General features: G+C 51.9%; 1 long non-coding RNA gene across 36 annotated transcripts in view; it reads left to right on the forward strand.

Moving 5' to 3' along the window:
* The first annotated feature begins 12,609 nt into the window (after positions 1-12,609).
* LOC123584917 overlaps positions 12,610-15,522 on the forward strand; it is a 139,641-nt gene continuing 136,728 nt past the window's right edge. For all 36 annotated transcript variants that reach the window (XR_006705750.1, XR_006705748.1, XR_006705747.1 and 33 more), the window contains exons 1-2: positions 12,610-12,923; positions 14,883-15,052. This is a non-coding gene — a long non-coding RNA (uncharacterized LOC123584917). The remainder of the gene's footprint in view (positions 12,924-14,882; positions 15,053-15,522) is intronic.

Raw genomic sequence — 15,522 nt, forward strand, 5'->3', positions numbered from 1 at the left:
GAGTGTGCCCGACAGGGTGCCTGTGTGATGGAGCCTCCACCCAGGTTCTGACAATGGTCAGGGCTTTCCTGGAACCCACATCTTCTCCACTACAAGGGTGAAAAGGCAAGATTGTCATCCAGGTTCAGGGGGCTGCCTCACCCTTAAGGTAAGTCAAAGCTCACTCTGTGTTGGCGGTGAAGGGTGCATTTGGGGCTCATTCCTTTCCAAAATGGAGGAGTGGGTTTTGGGTGGGGTTAGAAGGCACCCTGGGCTGGTTGAGGGGCTGATGGCAGCTGGACAAGGCAGAAGGGCTTGGGCCTGGGGGCAAGCCTGTCACTGTCCCCAGGGGCAGCTGGTAAAGGCGATTCTGGACATATGTCCCTTGGTGCATGAAGGAAGGTAGCCTAGGGGAAGGTTTGATGGATTGACAGGTTTCTAGAAAGTCTAAACAAGGCTGGGTTTTGATCTTTCATGGGTGGAGTAGGTCAGTTTCGAGCACTTTCCATGGAAGTTCTGAGAGCCGATGTCCCACCCCTGGAAATCACCTATCCCATGTTGGCTTGTGGTCGAGTCTGTCCTGCAGCTCTGTGGGAGCCGGCTGACCCTGGGTCAGGGTGCATGGACTTTTACTCAGGCATGAATCTTCAAAGGTCAGCGTAACAGGAGCGGTATTCGTGGGCTACGCCCCTTTCTCTTTAGCCTTCTGAAGTCTGGACTCTGGAACCTCAGGTTTCTATAGGGAAGTGGAAGGGAGCTGACATTAACTGTTCACTTACGGTATGTCTGGCATCTTGCCAAGCACCATACGCTACTCATAACACGGTGAAATAAACATTATTATCTCCATTTTTTTCTTCAATACTAGGAAACTCAGGCTCTGAGAGATAAAAGCATCATTTCCCAAAGTCATGTGACTGGTAATGGGAGCCTGAGTTCACGGACGCCACAGCCCCTGCTCTTACACAAGTGTCACCTGGAGAGGGTAGGTATATTTGAGAACCTTCAGAGGAGGGGCTTGGGGATCTTGATATTTTAAAAAGTCCCTCAGGCTCTTGCAGTGGCCAGCCAGCATTGGGAGCTTCTGCCTTGCACCGTGTGGCTTCCCTAAAGCCCTTCAAGGGACATTTGGAGCAACAAGAGAGAGTAGATACCCACCTTTGGAACGTGACCTTAGCAAGCTTTAAGGAATCTGACTTAGAAGCTTTAATCTGTGTTAAATGCCTTTTTGGCTGTGATGCAAGTCATTGAACTCTGCGCCTCAGTTTCCTTGTCTGTAAAATGGGGATCCAAATACTTACCTGCAGGACTATTAAAGGATTAGGGATAGTACAGTAAATGACCTAGCATAGTGCCTGGCTCACCTAGCGACTGAATAAAGGGTGGCCATTAACACTATTCACCGCATTATCAAACCTTTTTTGAGCGGGGAGTTGAGGGACAGTTAGTTTCTCTGTGGCCCACTCACCCATTGCTGAGGCCCCTCCTTGGCACAGCCTGTCCCCTCGAAAGAGCAGACTGTCAGGCACTCTTCCTCCAGAGAAAGCCAGTGTCCGCACAGGCCACTGGTCCCGGCCCCTGGTGCTTGAAGCTCTGACACGCGGTGACAGTTTCTGCTTTTCAGCTGGTGAGCATGCCCCCCTCCCCTCGGACTGGCCCAGGGGCAGACTGGGCAGGGGGAGTTGGCAGGGGGAGCTGGCCGTGTACTGAGGAGGCTGGCCCAATGCCCCACTCCTCTACCAGCTGGGCGGCTGGGCCGGGCAGCAGCTTGGACTAGCTCGAAGGCCCAGCAGGGGCCTCTGTGGGGTGGCAGCCTCCCTGAGCCCCTCAGCTAGCACCAGGCCATCTGGTGCCTCTGTCCTCTTTTGTGTGCAGGGGGGGGGGGGCGGGGGGGGAGGAGGGGCAAAGGCGGAGGAGACAGATTTCTCTGGCCAGCTCTCTTCTAAACTGAGGAGAAGCTGGAGGTAGAGGACATGGTGCCTGGGAATGAGGTGGAAGGCACTCTGGGCTTGGGACTCAGGAAGAAGGGACAGAGGGGTCTGGGGCGTGAAAGGGGGCAGGCTCACAAGGGAAGGAAGAAAGCTGAGAACAGGTGTGGTGTGCAAGGGTCTTGGTAGGTAAGCTAAAAGGGGAAGAGGTGAGAGACAGAGAGGGTGAGAGTGAGCTGTGTGGAGAGAAAAACGTGAGTGGTGCGGAAGAGGGTATAAAGTATACAGAGAAGAACGAAGTCCAGGAGTAGGAAAAGGTGTATAAAAATCTCTCCACGTCAGATGTGTGAAGTCGCTGCCCTATTTCTGTTCTAGGAAAGAGGAAGTGAGAGCGTGTGGGCTGGCGGCCCTTCCCTGGCCAGCTGTAGGTGAGGGGGGGCGGCTGACAGAGCAGCCTGGCTCTTGGGTCAGAGTAGCCCCGGGGTCCAGCCCAGCCCTGCCCAGCAGCTGCCAAGGCTGGGTCCCAGTCATAACTGCCACCAGCAGAAGGCTTTCAGAAAGGAATGTGATGGTTGGTCTCTAGGGCTGGGAAGAAAACTTGTGTTGAATGCCCTTTGATGTGGTTCACTTGGGGAGTAAAAGTGTGCATTTCTGAAGCCATTCGGGAATGGACTTTAAAGAATTTCACAGATGGGAATTTATAGTGGCTTGGAGGGAGTTGGCCCCGGGCAGGTGGCAGAATATCCCTTCTCCTCCATGGAGGCCACCAGGCATGAGTAAAGCAGACACAAATAGTGGTAAGTGTGCGTTGTGCTTTTCGGGGCCTGCATTTGGGAAGTCAGGAAGGACACAGAAGGTGGTCTGTGTTGTCTGCTGGGGGCAGGACAAATTGGCCTTGGGTTGGAAGCATCCTTCCCCCTGGCACTTCTCCCGTCAGCCTCCATTCCTGGACCTCTCTCAGAACTCAGCTTGCTAGCTCTCCTGGGGTTCTTCACGGCAGTGCTGCCCCCCTCCCTGGGCCCTGCCTGGCCCTGCCCTGGCCCTGAGATGTGTGTTCACCCTCTTGCTCTCCTGGAAATCTGCCTTGTTCTCTGCATCAGGCCTTGTCAGCGTCTGTCTTCTGGTCCCATCTGGAAAGTAGGACTAAGTCACTGTTACCTTCTTTGAAGCAGGAAAGCCGCACCGAATGAAATCATGACCGAGGGCCGGGAGAACGCATACCGCTAATGTGGTTGATTTAGTGTACATTGGTCCATTTAACACCAATCAACATGGGATTTTCCCCTCTATTAAAGTCACTTGAAGATCATGGGTTGGTTGGAGGCTCTGGGAAGCACTTTGCAGCTCTCGTGGTGGGGGGTACCCCCAAGTGGACGTGCACGTCATGGCACTGGTGCTGCTGGGCCCTTAAGGGCTCATTGAGGAGCCTTGAGGAGCAGGGTGGGCAATGGGGGATGTGCTCACGGCCAGAGGGGCTCCTGTGCCTTGAAGAAGGTCAGGCTGTAGCTTAGCAACCCCCCAGCAAGGAGGGCACCAGATGCAGCTGATGGACAGCTGGAAACAAGCAGAGCTTGACTGGAGTTGTCCGTTCACATTCAGGTGTGTCTGCACGGGGGCTCTCGGTTGGCTCAGCAGAGCCACCTGAAGAAGGAACAGAGGCAACTTTGTATCAACTGTGATTTATCCAGCACTGGTAAAGTGCTGCCCAGTTAGTCCTCACAGGCAACCAGGAAGGCGAGGAAATCATGGCCCAGGGAGACTGTCCCACCATCATCCAGCTAGTAGAGGGCAAAGCTACCGTTCAAACTGGGCCACAGAGGCCTGGGGTTCTCCACTGAGCTGTGCTGCTGGCCAGGCCTGATGGGAGTACAGTGCAAGGCAGGGTCAGGGTTGGCTTCGTGGAGGGCCTTTGAAATGGCCTTGAAAACTGAGCAGCACTTTGACATTTGGAAGGGTGATGCTTCTTCTGAATGGAAAAAATAGCAGGCACCGATGCACAGGGCCCGTGTGGGGATTGGTGCGGATTGCGGAACGTGACCAGGCGACTGGAAGGAGATCCAGCCCGTGAGGCAAGCTGGAGCCATTCTGTGGAGTCTTGAAGGCACCATGGGGGTTGTGGTTCCTTCTCTAGGGGATGGGGTCCGGTAAAAGTTTTGATGAAGGGAATCACATGGTCAGGGCTATGCTGGCAGTGGTCAGAGGGGAGCTAAGCAGGAAGGGACAGTGGTGGGGCCACGGTGGGAGGCCACGCTGTGAGGCCACCCTGTGAGCAGTGGGGAGGGCACGGGTGGAGAGGTGTACGGGCGGCCTGGAGGAATCAATCATACACGGAGCGGAATGCAGCTCTGGCTGGGGGGATGGCGTGGTTGTTTATAGAAATGGGGAAGTCACAGAGCAGGGGTGTTTTCGGTGGGGGAGGGGACAGAAAGGAGATCTGAATTCGAACCTGGTGAGGTCAGTTGTTGGCTCGACTTCCAGGTGGCCACAGGGAATAGCAGGGGCTCCCTGAGAATCAACCCCAAAACCTCATCTTGAATGTCTGTCTGCTTCATTCTCCCCTGAGGTGCTGAGCTCATTGATTGGGATTGCCTTTACATTTTGTATCTCCTAGTGGCATCAGGACGTTAGATGCCCTGGGAGCTGTGGGGCCCAGTTACCAGCTGGTGCTGAGGGTCAAAGATAACTATACAGTCCCTGCCCCCAGATGTGGGTCCCTCAGACCTTCAGGGAAGTTATAGATGAAGGATTTCCCTAGAAGGCTCGTCTTGCAAGACCTACTCCTCTGGTTTTCTCAAGGAAGACCTTGTCCACCCTTCCACAGGGACACGAAAGCCAGCAGTGGGGCAGGGGTGGCATTTTGGCTCAAGGGGTATGCCAATGGCCCTGCCTGACCTGGAGAAAAGAGACAGCTTCCTTCTCCTGGCTTTACTTCTGCATGAGAGGGGAAAGAGACAGTCATCCAGGCTGTTCACTACTCCTGGTCCCTCATTTCACCAATTCTTGACCTCTGTTCAAACACTCCACCTGAACAGCTTAAAAACTGAACCCAGATCTTGGATTTGGGTTAGTTTCCATCCTTAATGAGGAGGTAGAGGTCTAGGAAGAGGCAGCTTATTCCCTTTTTTCACTCATTCCCTTTTTTCATCCAATAAGTGTGTATCTAGTGTCTACTCTGGGTCAGATAAAGGATACATAAGCCGAAGTCTCACCCCTGAGGGACTGAGAGTTGGGGGCACAGAGGCATCCACAGGCAAGAACAGCATAGGGCCAGGGGGAGTCTGAACATCCTTGCACAGGAAGCAGGTTTCAGCTAAGTCGACAGGTAGGTAGGAAACTGTCCAGTGAAGGGGGACGAGAAACTGTTCTGGGAGAACAGAAGCACCCCCAGAAATTCTGATTTCATGGGTCTGGAGACTGGCTCAGGCACTGGCATTTTAAAAGCTCCCTAGACGATTCTATCTTGCAGTCAGGGCACCACTGACCCACCGCGGGGTTGTTTGCAGAGTTTTGCTAGTCACAGGCTGGTCTTGTTCAAGGAAGCAAGGCGTGGAAGCCACCAGGTACGGTGGGAAGAAGGAGACCCGCGGGTCTGTCAAATTGCTCCTCACTGCAGCCTGACCTCCCTGCGGGACCTGAGCCGGTGGCTTCTCTCCGTTTCCCCTCTCATCTCTTCCTGTCGTAGCTACCTTGCTCTGGCCCCTGTTCTCTGCAGACTTACGCGGTGGTCTCCCAACCAGTCCCCACCACCTGGTTCCATTCCCTGCAGGGACATCAGTGTGACCTGTGTCCTGAAGCACATGGGGCTTGTTGTTCCTGGCCTGGACAGGGTGCTCCCTAGTCCCGTGGGCTCCAGCCAGAGCTCCCTTCCCACTCACACCAGGCCCTCTGGCTTCTCGCCTCTCCACTCACTTCACAACTCCTTCCCGCAAGAGAAACCCTGCATTTATAGCTCCCTTCCCGCCTCCGGTTCCCTTCCTGGAAGGTCTTTTATCTTCTACGCCTGCACTCCCAGCTTGTCCTTCAAGGAGGTCAGGTGTCCCTCCCAGGAGGTCCCCTCTTCCTCTTCCTGAGTTAAGGGCCTACCTATGCTCTGGGCTTCCCCTGTGGTCCTGGCCTGCACTACAAGTGCACACCCCTGGGAGCGATGAAGCCTCTTCTTCCCTCAAGAGTGACACTTCTCCGGCCACCACCAGCTTTGCTTTTGTAGGGGGGGGGGGGGCGGAATTATTCTTTTTCTTCTGCGCGCCATAGGTGCATTGACTGGGGCCCTGCAAATTAGCTTGACGAAGGACAGATTAACAAAAGAAAAGACGCATGGTTATCACACATTGCACATGCACATGGGAGCACTCAGTGATGAGTAACCTGAAGGGGTGCACAGAACCTGGGCTTCTAGAGCATCTTAACAAAAGAACAATACACTTGTAGAAAAGTGACGAGACAAAGGAAAAGGGTTGTAGCCTTCCAAGGGTGGGGAACTTGGGAAGGCAAATATCTCGGGGAAATTAATGGAAGAAGATAAGGGCTGGTTGGTGAAGTTTGTGCAGCTTCCTCTGGTGCTTTCTCTGGGCTGATAAGGGATCTCTTGTAAATGTATGTGCTGATTCTGGGCAAATAGCAGGAGTGCAGAGAGCTCAGTTGCTTTCAGCTGAAAATCCTTACTCCAAGTGGCCTATTTTGGGGTGGTGTATTCTGCCCCCCTTCACTCTCCAGGCCTGACAGCCCCCAGCGCACACAGCAAGTGCACAGGGAAGACGAAGAGGACTGTGCCACTGAGCAGAGTCAAGGTGAAGGTGACGGCAGTGGCCTCCTTGCAGGTGGGTGTGCGGTGTGGGCTGCTCTCCTGGCTTTAAATGAGGAAATTGTGCTTCCCCAGAAGGTGAAAGACTTGTCAAAGGTCACTCTACAAATGACAGAGTTGGCATTTGAGGGGATGCTGCCTCAAGTGTTTTTCTTTTTTGGCTTTGTGTTGGCAGCACTGGGCTTTCGTGGGGGAAGAGTTGAGGGGAGCTGATGTGTTACCCCTACCTCTCCTCTGTCTTCCGCACCAGGTGTCCTTGTGCCCCCAGCTGTTTTCTCCCAATTGCCGGGTTTTATTGTAGGTGATTTATTTTTGGCTCTCACCTTTGACCCCTCTGAGGGCCTAGTAACAATTTCAGAGACTCTCAGGAAGGCTCATGCCTCCATTTACCATCCCTGACAGAAGCCAGTGTCTTCAGGGCTGGTGGTCTCCTGGCCTGGGGGCCTGGGAGGCAGCATGCCTTGTGGGAGGGGACAGCCAGTGGCAGGGAGTGGCAGGATTGCTAGTGCTGCCTAATCTCTGCCCATGTGTTCCTGGACCTCTGAGTTGGTTTGTCGGCCGTCCGGCCTGAGGTTGAGAGTGAGGGAGACAAGCCTGGACATGTCTGGCGGGGCTGGCTGGCCAGGAGCCCACTTGTGTGAAGACTGCAGAGATCCTTGGGAGCTGCTACTGGATTCTGAGGCATGGTTATCTGGAGCTGGGCCTGGAAAGAATGCCTTGGTCAGGGGAGGGGGGAGAGATCTGCTGTGGGGGAGTAGCGTGGATATTGATGATCATGTGATGTGATGGCTGCAGTAGTGGTGGGTATTCCTTATTGAATGGTTCCTAGATGCTGGACACCATGCTCTGATCCTTTGTGGGTATTAGGTCGTTTTGTCCCTAGAACAGCCCCTTGAGGTGAGATTTATCCCTACGTTCGTATTTTACATTTTGCGTTTTATGGATGAGAAAACTGAGGCTCATACCCCTGGTCATCAGTGGAGTGCCATCTGTCTCAGCTCCTGACCACTGTCCTTTCTGGAGACTTTGAGCGTCCTCCTGGAGACACCCAGAGATACTGGGTGGGGAGTCTCAGGGGGGACCTAGAGCAAATGTGGTTCAGAACCAGCCAAATATGCATTCCTATTGTTCTTGCGTCTCAGATTGGCAGGTCTGGGAAATCTTGGGTTACATTTATAGGTCTTTAAAAACGGAATTGTTTTCACCCTTGACTCTAAAATAATTTACTTTCTTTAGCCTTTGCTTATAAGGAGGTATGGCTCTCTTTAAAGGGCTCTTAAAAATGTTTCCTGCTATGACTCCTCTGGGCCATTCTACTATGAATTGGCACAAACACTAACAGCTTAAACCCTTCTGGGCAACACTACAGAAGAAAATAAATCCTAGAGTGTCATAATTGGCCACAAGCTGAACATGAGTAAGCAGCAGAAATACTGATTTGTAAGAAAAAGCAGATTTGTGGCAAGTGTGAAGTGTGAAAAGGGAATTAGCCCCCCCTGCCTCAGTGGGGTAAGGCAGAGTAACTTCCCTACAAGCTGTGCTCCAAGGGTTTATTTATAGGTCACTTCTTAGGAACTTGGAATTCTTTCCTTCGCAGAATCATTGTTACAAATACAGGCAAGTTCTGGAGCTGGTCTAGAAATGTGTGCGTATGGCTCCCATCCTCATGGTTACACTGAAACAATTGGAGAGAGCAACAGTCCTGTGTCATATCAGGAAATGCCCCATCAGACACTTTACGAGTTATGACACCGTGCAAGAAGCACGGCTTCTTTCAAAGTTCAGGTTGTAGTATTTGGCACACCTCTGCCTCTTCTTACCCCCACCCCTACCGATCCTTCTAGAAGGCTTTCAGCTCTTCACTCAAATCATTTGTGCACACAGCAGGACACCTCTCTCAGGCCCCAGTCTCTGACTCCTGTCCGGACTCCTCACCTGTCTCTCTGACTCCCAGTGTGAATGCTCCTTCACGCACCTGCCTAAAGTCTGACAACGACAATATGACGGAAGTCAGTCCTATCTCTAAAATCTACCTCCCTCTAAACTGTACCTCCGTCTTTCCATCTTTCTGCTGCCTTCCATCATCATTACCCACACCGTGGTCATTATTTCTTGTGGAGATAAGGGCAATAGCCTGGATGGCTTCTTTCCTCCCCACTCCCTCCCCTGCTCCATTCCCTAGTTCTATTTTCCACACAGTGGCCAGAGGGACCTTTGACCATTTTTATCAGTTCACGTCCCTCCCAGCAGGTAGTATGAAATCCAGCTCTTACCCTGACCTTGCCTCCAGGCTCCTCCCTGGTGCTGGGCTTTTGCTCTTGACTACCCTTTAGTCTGGACCACTTTTCCTCCGTGCTGCCCTGCTGCCTCTTCTCATGTGGCTGGTGTCTATTTTTATTTTTATGTTTTTTATTTTAAAGTTTGTTTATTGAGACAGGGACAGCACAAATTGGGGAGGGGGAGAGAGAGAGGGAAAGGGAGAGAGAGGGGGAAAGGGGGAGAGAGAGAGAGAGAGAGAGAGAGAGAGAGAGAGAGAGAGAATCCCAAGTAGGCTCCATGCTGCCAGCACAGAGCCCAACGAGGGGCTTGAACTCATGAAACCATGAGATCATGACCTGAGCCAAAACCAAGAGCCAGATGCTTAAATGACTGAGGCACCCAGGTGCCCCTAGCAGGTGTCAGTTTAAATATTAGCCTCCTCCTCAGAGAAATCTTCCTTGATCTTCCTTTCTTAAGGGCCGTCTTCTGTGCTCTTTTACAAAGATCCTGTTTCTTTCCTTCGAAGAATGCAGTCACAATCTACGGTGCTCTTGTCTGTTCACTGTGTCCTTGTGTGTTCGGCATCTCCTCCACCAGAATGGAATTTTAAAAGCCTGGCTTTGTGCAGCCTGCTGATCACTGTAGCTGCAGGGCCCAGAACAGTGCCTGATGATGAAGGTGTTCATAAATGTTAGCAGAATGAATGAACGAATCTGAAATGCCTTAGAGAAAGCAAATGAAAATGTGCTTCTGTGATAGGGAAATTTTATGGAGTGGGAAGAGTTTGGGGAGGGGGGGAGGGTGGAGGCTGCATAAGCCCACAGAATCCTGATGATTGAGGACTGGCTCCAAGTTGAGGCCAAGGCAGTTGTGTGAGGCCTTGGTGGTTGGAGGGAACTGATGGGTTGAGTGAGAATGAAGCTTAGAAGTCCAGGTGCTGGAGTTAGTATCTGATGGGAGTGGTATAGGGGCTGATGTTTCCAGGAGAGTGGCAGGGAAGTATGGTCACCATTGATTTACACCTTGTTGCATCTATGCTTATAATTGCTTATAATAAATCGGGCCATGTCATTTATACAGCAAGCCCCACTTTCCCATCCATATTAAGTACATTGAGAGTAATACAGCTGGGGTGAAAATAATCACAGTTCAATTGGTTTTAAATATGCTAATGCCGGGGCACCTGGGTGACTCAGTTGGTTCAGGGTCTGGACTCTTTGTTTTGGCTCAGGTCATGACCTCATGGTTTGCAATATTGAGCCCTGAGTCAGGCTCTATGCTGGCAGCATGGAGCTTGCTTGAGATTCTCTCTCTCCCTCTCTCTGCCCCTCCCCTGCTCCTGCTCTCTCTTTCTCAAAACAAATAATTAAACATTAACAAATATTTTTTAATATGCTAATACCTGTGTTGAAAGCCCAGTGAGATGAGCAGATGGGAACACACCTTTGGAGGATGTGAACATGATGTTACAAGGCGGGATGATGAGTGAGCGAAACAGACCCTCAAAAGATCACTAATAGAAGTAGTTATGAAGAGTCCAGTAGGGGGGCACCTGGGTAGCTCAGTCGGTTAAGTGTCCGACTTCGGCTCAGGTCATGATCTCATGGTTGGTGGGTTTGAGCCCAGTATCGGGCTCTGTGCTGACAGCTCAGAGCCTAGAGCCTGCTTCAGATTCTGTCTCCCTCTCTCTCTGCCCCTCCTCTGCTCATGCTCTGTTTCTCTGTCTCTCTGTCAAAAATAAACAAACATTAAGAGTCAAGTAGAGATCTAGGGGAAACAGAATTTGGGACACATGAAGGATTTGGTGGCAAGGACAGAAGACTGTAAGGAGAATGGGATGCAAAAGAGGGAAGTTCTTTCAGATGTTTGTCTTGGGCATAAAGAAGAAACAAGATATTATTTTTCAGATTGGAATACTGGATTTTTGCTCTCAGGAACCAAGAGGTTCCTACTCGTTGAATAAATGGGTTTGTGGTTTCAGGGGAGCCCCATCCTGGAACAAAGAAGTCTTGCTTGGCTTCATGTTTTAAATTGGGTTAAAAAAAATCCATACCACGCTAATAATCAATAATCTTGAGAGCCTGGTTCTTGAGAAGGAAAAGGTTTTCTACTTTTCACTAGATTCCCTTTCTGTATCTAGAGCAAGGCTTGGGGGTCTGAGCATAGAGCAATGCGTTAAGCCATCATGCTGAGAATAGAGACGTTGACACAAAGGAAGTACCTGTCCTGTAGAAATATTCATCTGGTGCCTAGAGGAGCTTAGAGCAAGACTCAGAAGGGATGAGAAGGGGGTGAGGCACTGTGTGCCCTGCCCACCAGCCACAGATGGGGGTGGGGGGGGCAAGGTGGTGGAAACAGTTGAGATGGGGTGACAGGAAGTAGAAAGCAGATTTGGATCAGTGGGAGGAGAACCCCTTGTAGGTGTCTATACAGGGTATGCATGGCAGTGGAAATGCTGGCAGATTGTGTTTCAGCAGAGGGAGGGCCCGACACCGTGGCCCTTGCTTCTTCTCCAGAACTTCCCAGGTGACGCCTGGGGGTGCATAAGTTGGCAGACAATTAAAAGCTAGCATGCCTGTTGAGGGGTGACTGGGTCAGGGGGACCCCTTGGCAGGGTCTCAGAGTAGACAGAGCTGGCGCCAGAGGGAAGGTGAGGCTGAACCCTGGTGGGGCAGGGGTACCAGGGCAGAGGGATGGCCAGACTGCCCAGGAGTACTTGTTAGGCATGGTCTACGTGGAGAGAGCAGGTCGTGAACATCAGAAACCCAGCTGGACAAGGGGTGGGAGAGGATGTGGCTTAGGGGTCAGCACAGGGGAAAGGCACTTAAAGGTTTTCATTCATAACAAGAGCAAAATGAGTCTCCAGCATATTAAGACCTGTGAAATAGGGCCGCCTGGGTGGCTCACTCAATCAAGCATCCAACTTCAGCTCGGGTCATGATCTCACGGTTCGTGGGTTTGAGCCCTGCATCGGGCTCTGCACTGACAGCTTGGAGCCTGCTTCAGATTCAATGTCTCTCTCTGCCCCTTCCCCGTTTGTGCTCTGTCTCTGTCTCGCAAAAATCAATAAACATTAAAAAAAAAAAAAAAGATCTGTGGGGGTGCCTGGGTGGCTCAGTTGGTTAAGCAACTGACTGGCTCAGGTCACCATCTCGCAGTTTGCCATTCGTGGGTTTGAGCCCCGCGTCGGGCTCTGTGCTGACAGCTCAGAGCCTGGAGCTGCTTCAGATTCTGTGTCTCCCTCTCTCTCTGCCCCTTCCCTGCTCATGCTTTGTCTCAAAAACAAATAAACACTTAAAAGAAAACAACAACAGGGGCGCCTGGGTGGCGCAGTCGGTTAAGCGTCCGACTTCAGCCAGGTCACGATCTCGCGGTCCGTGAGTTCGAGCCCCGCGTCAGGCTCTGGGCTGATGGCTCAGAGCCTGGAGCCTGTTTCCGATTCTGTGTCTCCCTCTCTCTCTGCCCCTCCCCCGTTCATGCTCTGTCTCTCTCTGTCCCAAAAATAAATAAACGTTGAAAAAAAAAATTAAAAAAAAAAAAAAAAGAAAACAACAACAAAAAGATCTGTGAGATAAAGTGAAGGGGTTGTAGTCTGGTCCCATTCTTCTCTGGGCTGGTCAGCTCCCTCCCGGAGCACTGGAGTCGTGCTGGGGTCTCACTGTGAGACTGACCTGTCGAACCAGACCCCGTTCAGACAGTGAGAAACTGCCACATGAGAGTAGGTAAGAAGAATCTAGAGCATGTAGTCTAGAGAAAAACAATTCAGGAGTGACACACTACTCAAGGTTCTCCACATTCCTGAGGGCAGACTCAGTGTGTGGACATTACAGAGAGAGAGATTTCAGCTTCAAACCCAAAAGAAATGTTTAATAATTCTGAGCGGGCATTGGCTGAATCAGGACACAATGCAGTCTCTGGAGCTGATGTCTCCACGCAGAAGCCAGGACATTACTCAGGTAATTCAGGACATCTGCCTGGGCAACCTTTAAAATGTCTTCCAACCTTAAGATTTTGTGACTTGCTGAGTGAAATTCTAATTTTATAATTTATGACTCAGAAGAGGCTCTTATTTTGAGTCAGAGTATCTGAGTAGTAAGGCCCCAGCTCCTTAGAGTCAGATAGCCCTGGCTTCTGAGACTGGCTTTGTCACCCACTAGCTGGGTGACCCTGGAAAATTTCTTCCACCTTTCTGAATCTCAGTTTTCTTGTCTATGAAATGGCAATACTTACCTGGTAGGCTTTTGTTGGCATTAAGTGAAAGAATACGATAAAAGATCAAAACAGCAGGTTGTGTGTGTGTGTATGGGGTGGGGGGAGGCAGTGAGAGAGAGAGAGAGAGAGAGAGAGAGAGAGAGAGGAAGAAAGTACAGGACCTTCGCCATGCTATAAAATCTCATTACTGCCTACTGGTTAATTTTTGTCTTCATAAGACTAGCTTACAGAGCACTGGGTTTAAGGAAAAGGCGAAATAGACTCTGACATAGTATGTACAGATTCTGGCTTCAATCCTCTAACAGGGAAGGGGAGGGTCTGACCTGGGGAGGAAGGGGCAAGAGAAAGTCATCACCTGAGGGCTACAAATAGCCCTGGCCCTGTTCCTGGGTTTCCGGCCACTGGATGAGTATGGCCGTCTAGTTGCCCACCTTACAAGAAAGCGGTGGGCCTGGACAAGCCCCCTGCTTCCCCATGCTGACTGAGGTATGACACTGTATCTGGAACGACCCTTGTTTGTGAAGTGGGCAAGGTTTTTTTTTTTTTTTTTTAAAGCCTTCCCCACCTCTGTTCTTCCCTCAGCCCCAACTTCCCCTTACTTTCTCCTGCCTAATTCCTCCTTCACAACTTAGTTCCTTAGAAACACCTCAATTTGTCAGGGGGCCTGGGTGGCTCCGTCGGGTAAGTGTCCAACTCTTGATCTTGGCTCAGGTCATGACCTTATGGTTCATGAGAGCACGCCCCATGTGGGGCTCTGTGCTGAAGTGTGGCACCTGCTTGGGATTCCCCCTTCCTGTCTCTCAGCCCCTCCCCCTGCTCACGTGCCTGCTCTCTCTCTTTCTCTCTCTCTCTCTCAAAATAAATAAACAACAAAAAAAGAAAGAAACACCTCAGTTTGTCCACAAGGACAAGTGACTGTTCACAAGGACAAGTCACAGTACAAGTGACTGAAAAGCTGAAAGGGCCACCTCTCCTCAGGGACCCCTCTCCTCAGCGGACCCTACAGCATGGGTCGCCGTGGGAGTGAGTGCCGCTGGCACCACGCCAGTGTGTCCCTGCCCAGCTGACGGACTCTGGGCCAGGCCCTCACTGTCTTGAGCACTGGTGGATGGTGGTGAAAACCCAGGCTCAAAGCCTCGCCGGGGGTGGGGAGTGGCCCCCGCTGTTGGAGGAAGTGAGTGGGTCCTGCCTGCGGCCTCAAGCTGACTCAGTGATTCCTGGAAGGTGGTGATGTCATGGTGACATCGCAGTTCCCCACCCCAGCTCAAGTCAACAGGAGAGTTAGTGACGACCGTCTCTCATTGGCTCTGAGCTCTGAGGCCCCCAGTGACCGAGTCCCCCAGATCTTGCAGGCCGCTTAATGCCGCCTGCATTAATAAATCCCTTCTCCCAATTTCCACAGCTCGGGTCATCTGTCCCTACCGTGATCCCACATTCTGGGCAGCCTTGGGTGGTTTTAATCAGTTTGTCCCTTTCTTTTTCCATGTAAATAAATTCACAAATCATAAAAATCACTCGGGCCAGGCCATGTGCCCCGGGGGCTGGGGGAACAGGAGCCTCCGGCTGTGCCCGCCCAGAAACAGAGCACGTGAGGATGTGTACCCTTGTGTCTTTCTCCGGTTTCACATCTGCCCGTCTTCAACAATGTTAATAGCTCCGAAGGGCCAGGAGCTGTGTGCCTTGATTCCTTTTGTCTCCTCCAGGACTCCCGAATGGGGCTGAGCACGTGAGCCGCTAAAACTGCGTGTGGGGGAGCTAGCTCCCCATCTCATCCCGCCACATCGTGGAGGAAGGGGCGTCTGCAACAGGGGCCCTAAGGCTGGGGAAGGAGGCGATGCCTTTTGCTTCTGGAGGACGGGTGTCATGCTCAGAGGTAACGAAGTCCAGGTGTGGGTGTGGGAAAAACCTCGCTGGACTTGGCCGGGGCCCGGGGTGCTTTCACGAAACCACTCCCTCCTCCCCTGTTCCCCAAAGACCCGACTCCTTGGGAGGCCGAGTGTCAGAGCCGCGTGCGTAAACTGGGTCCTTTGTCACCTGGAGTCTGAATTCCAGCGCCTCCTCGGCGGTTCCTCCCAGCCGGGTTCCAGCGGTTTTCAGGAGGCGGCCCGGCTGGCCTCACGCTGCCCGATGCTGCCTCCTGCAGGCGGTTCTGGGGCACAGCCCTCACGGCCGGGCTCTGAGCGCCTGCCGCCCAAGCCCGAACGGTGGCTTTTCATCACCTGAAGTTGTCAGGGCAGCTAATAGCCCATGAACGTGGAGAGAATGAGGCTTCTCCAAGTGAATTGGGTGTTGAAAGATACTGTGATAAATGGTGGAGGTAGCGAGGGTGACTGATGAAGATTC

The sequence above is a fragment of the Leopardus geoffroyi genome, chromosome C3 (assembly GCF_018350155.1).
Source record: "Leopardus geoffroyi isolate Oge1 chromosome C3, O.geoffroyi_Oge1_pat1.0, whole genome shotgun sequence".
In the NCBI taxonomy this organism is placed as follows: domain Eukaryota; kingdom Metazoa; phylum Chordata; class Mammalia; order Carnivora; family Felidae; genus Leopardus; species Leopardus geoffroyi.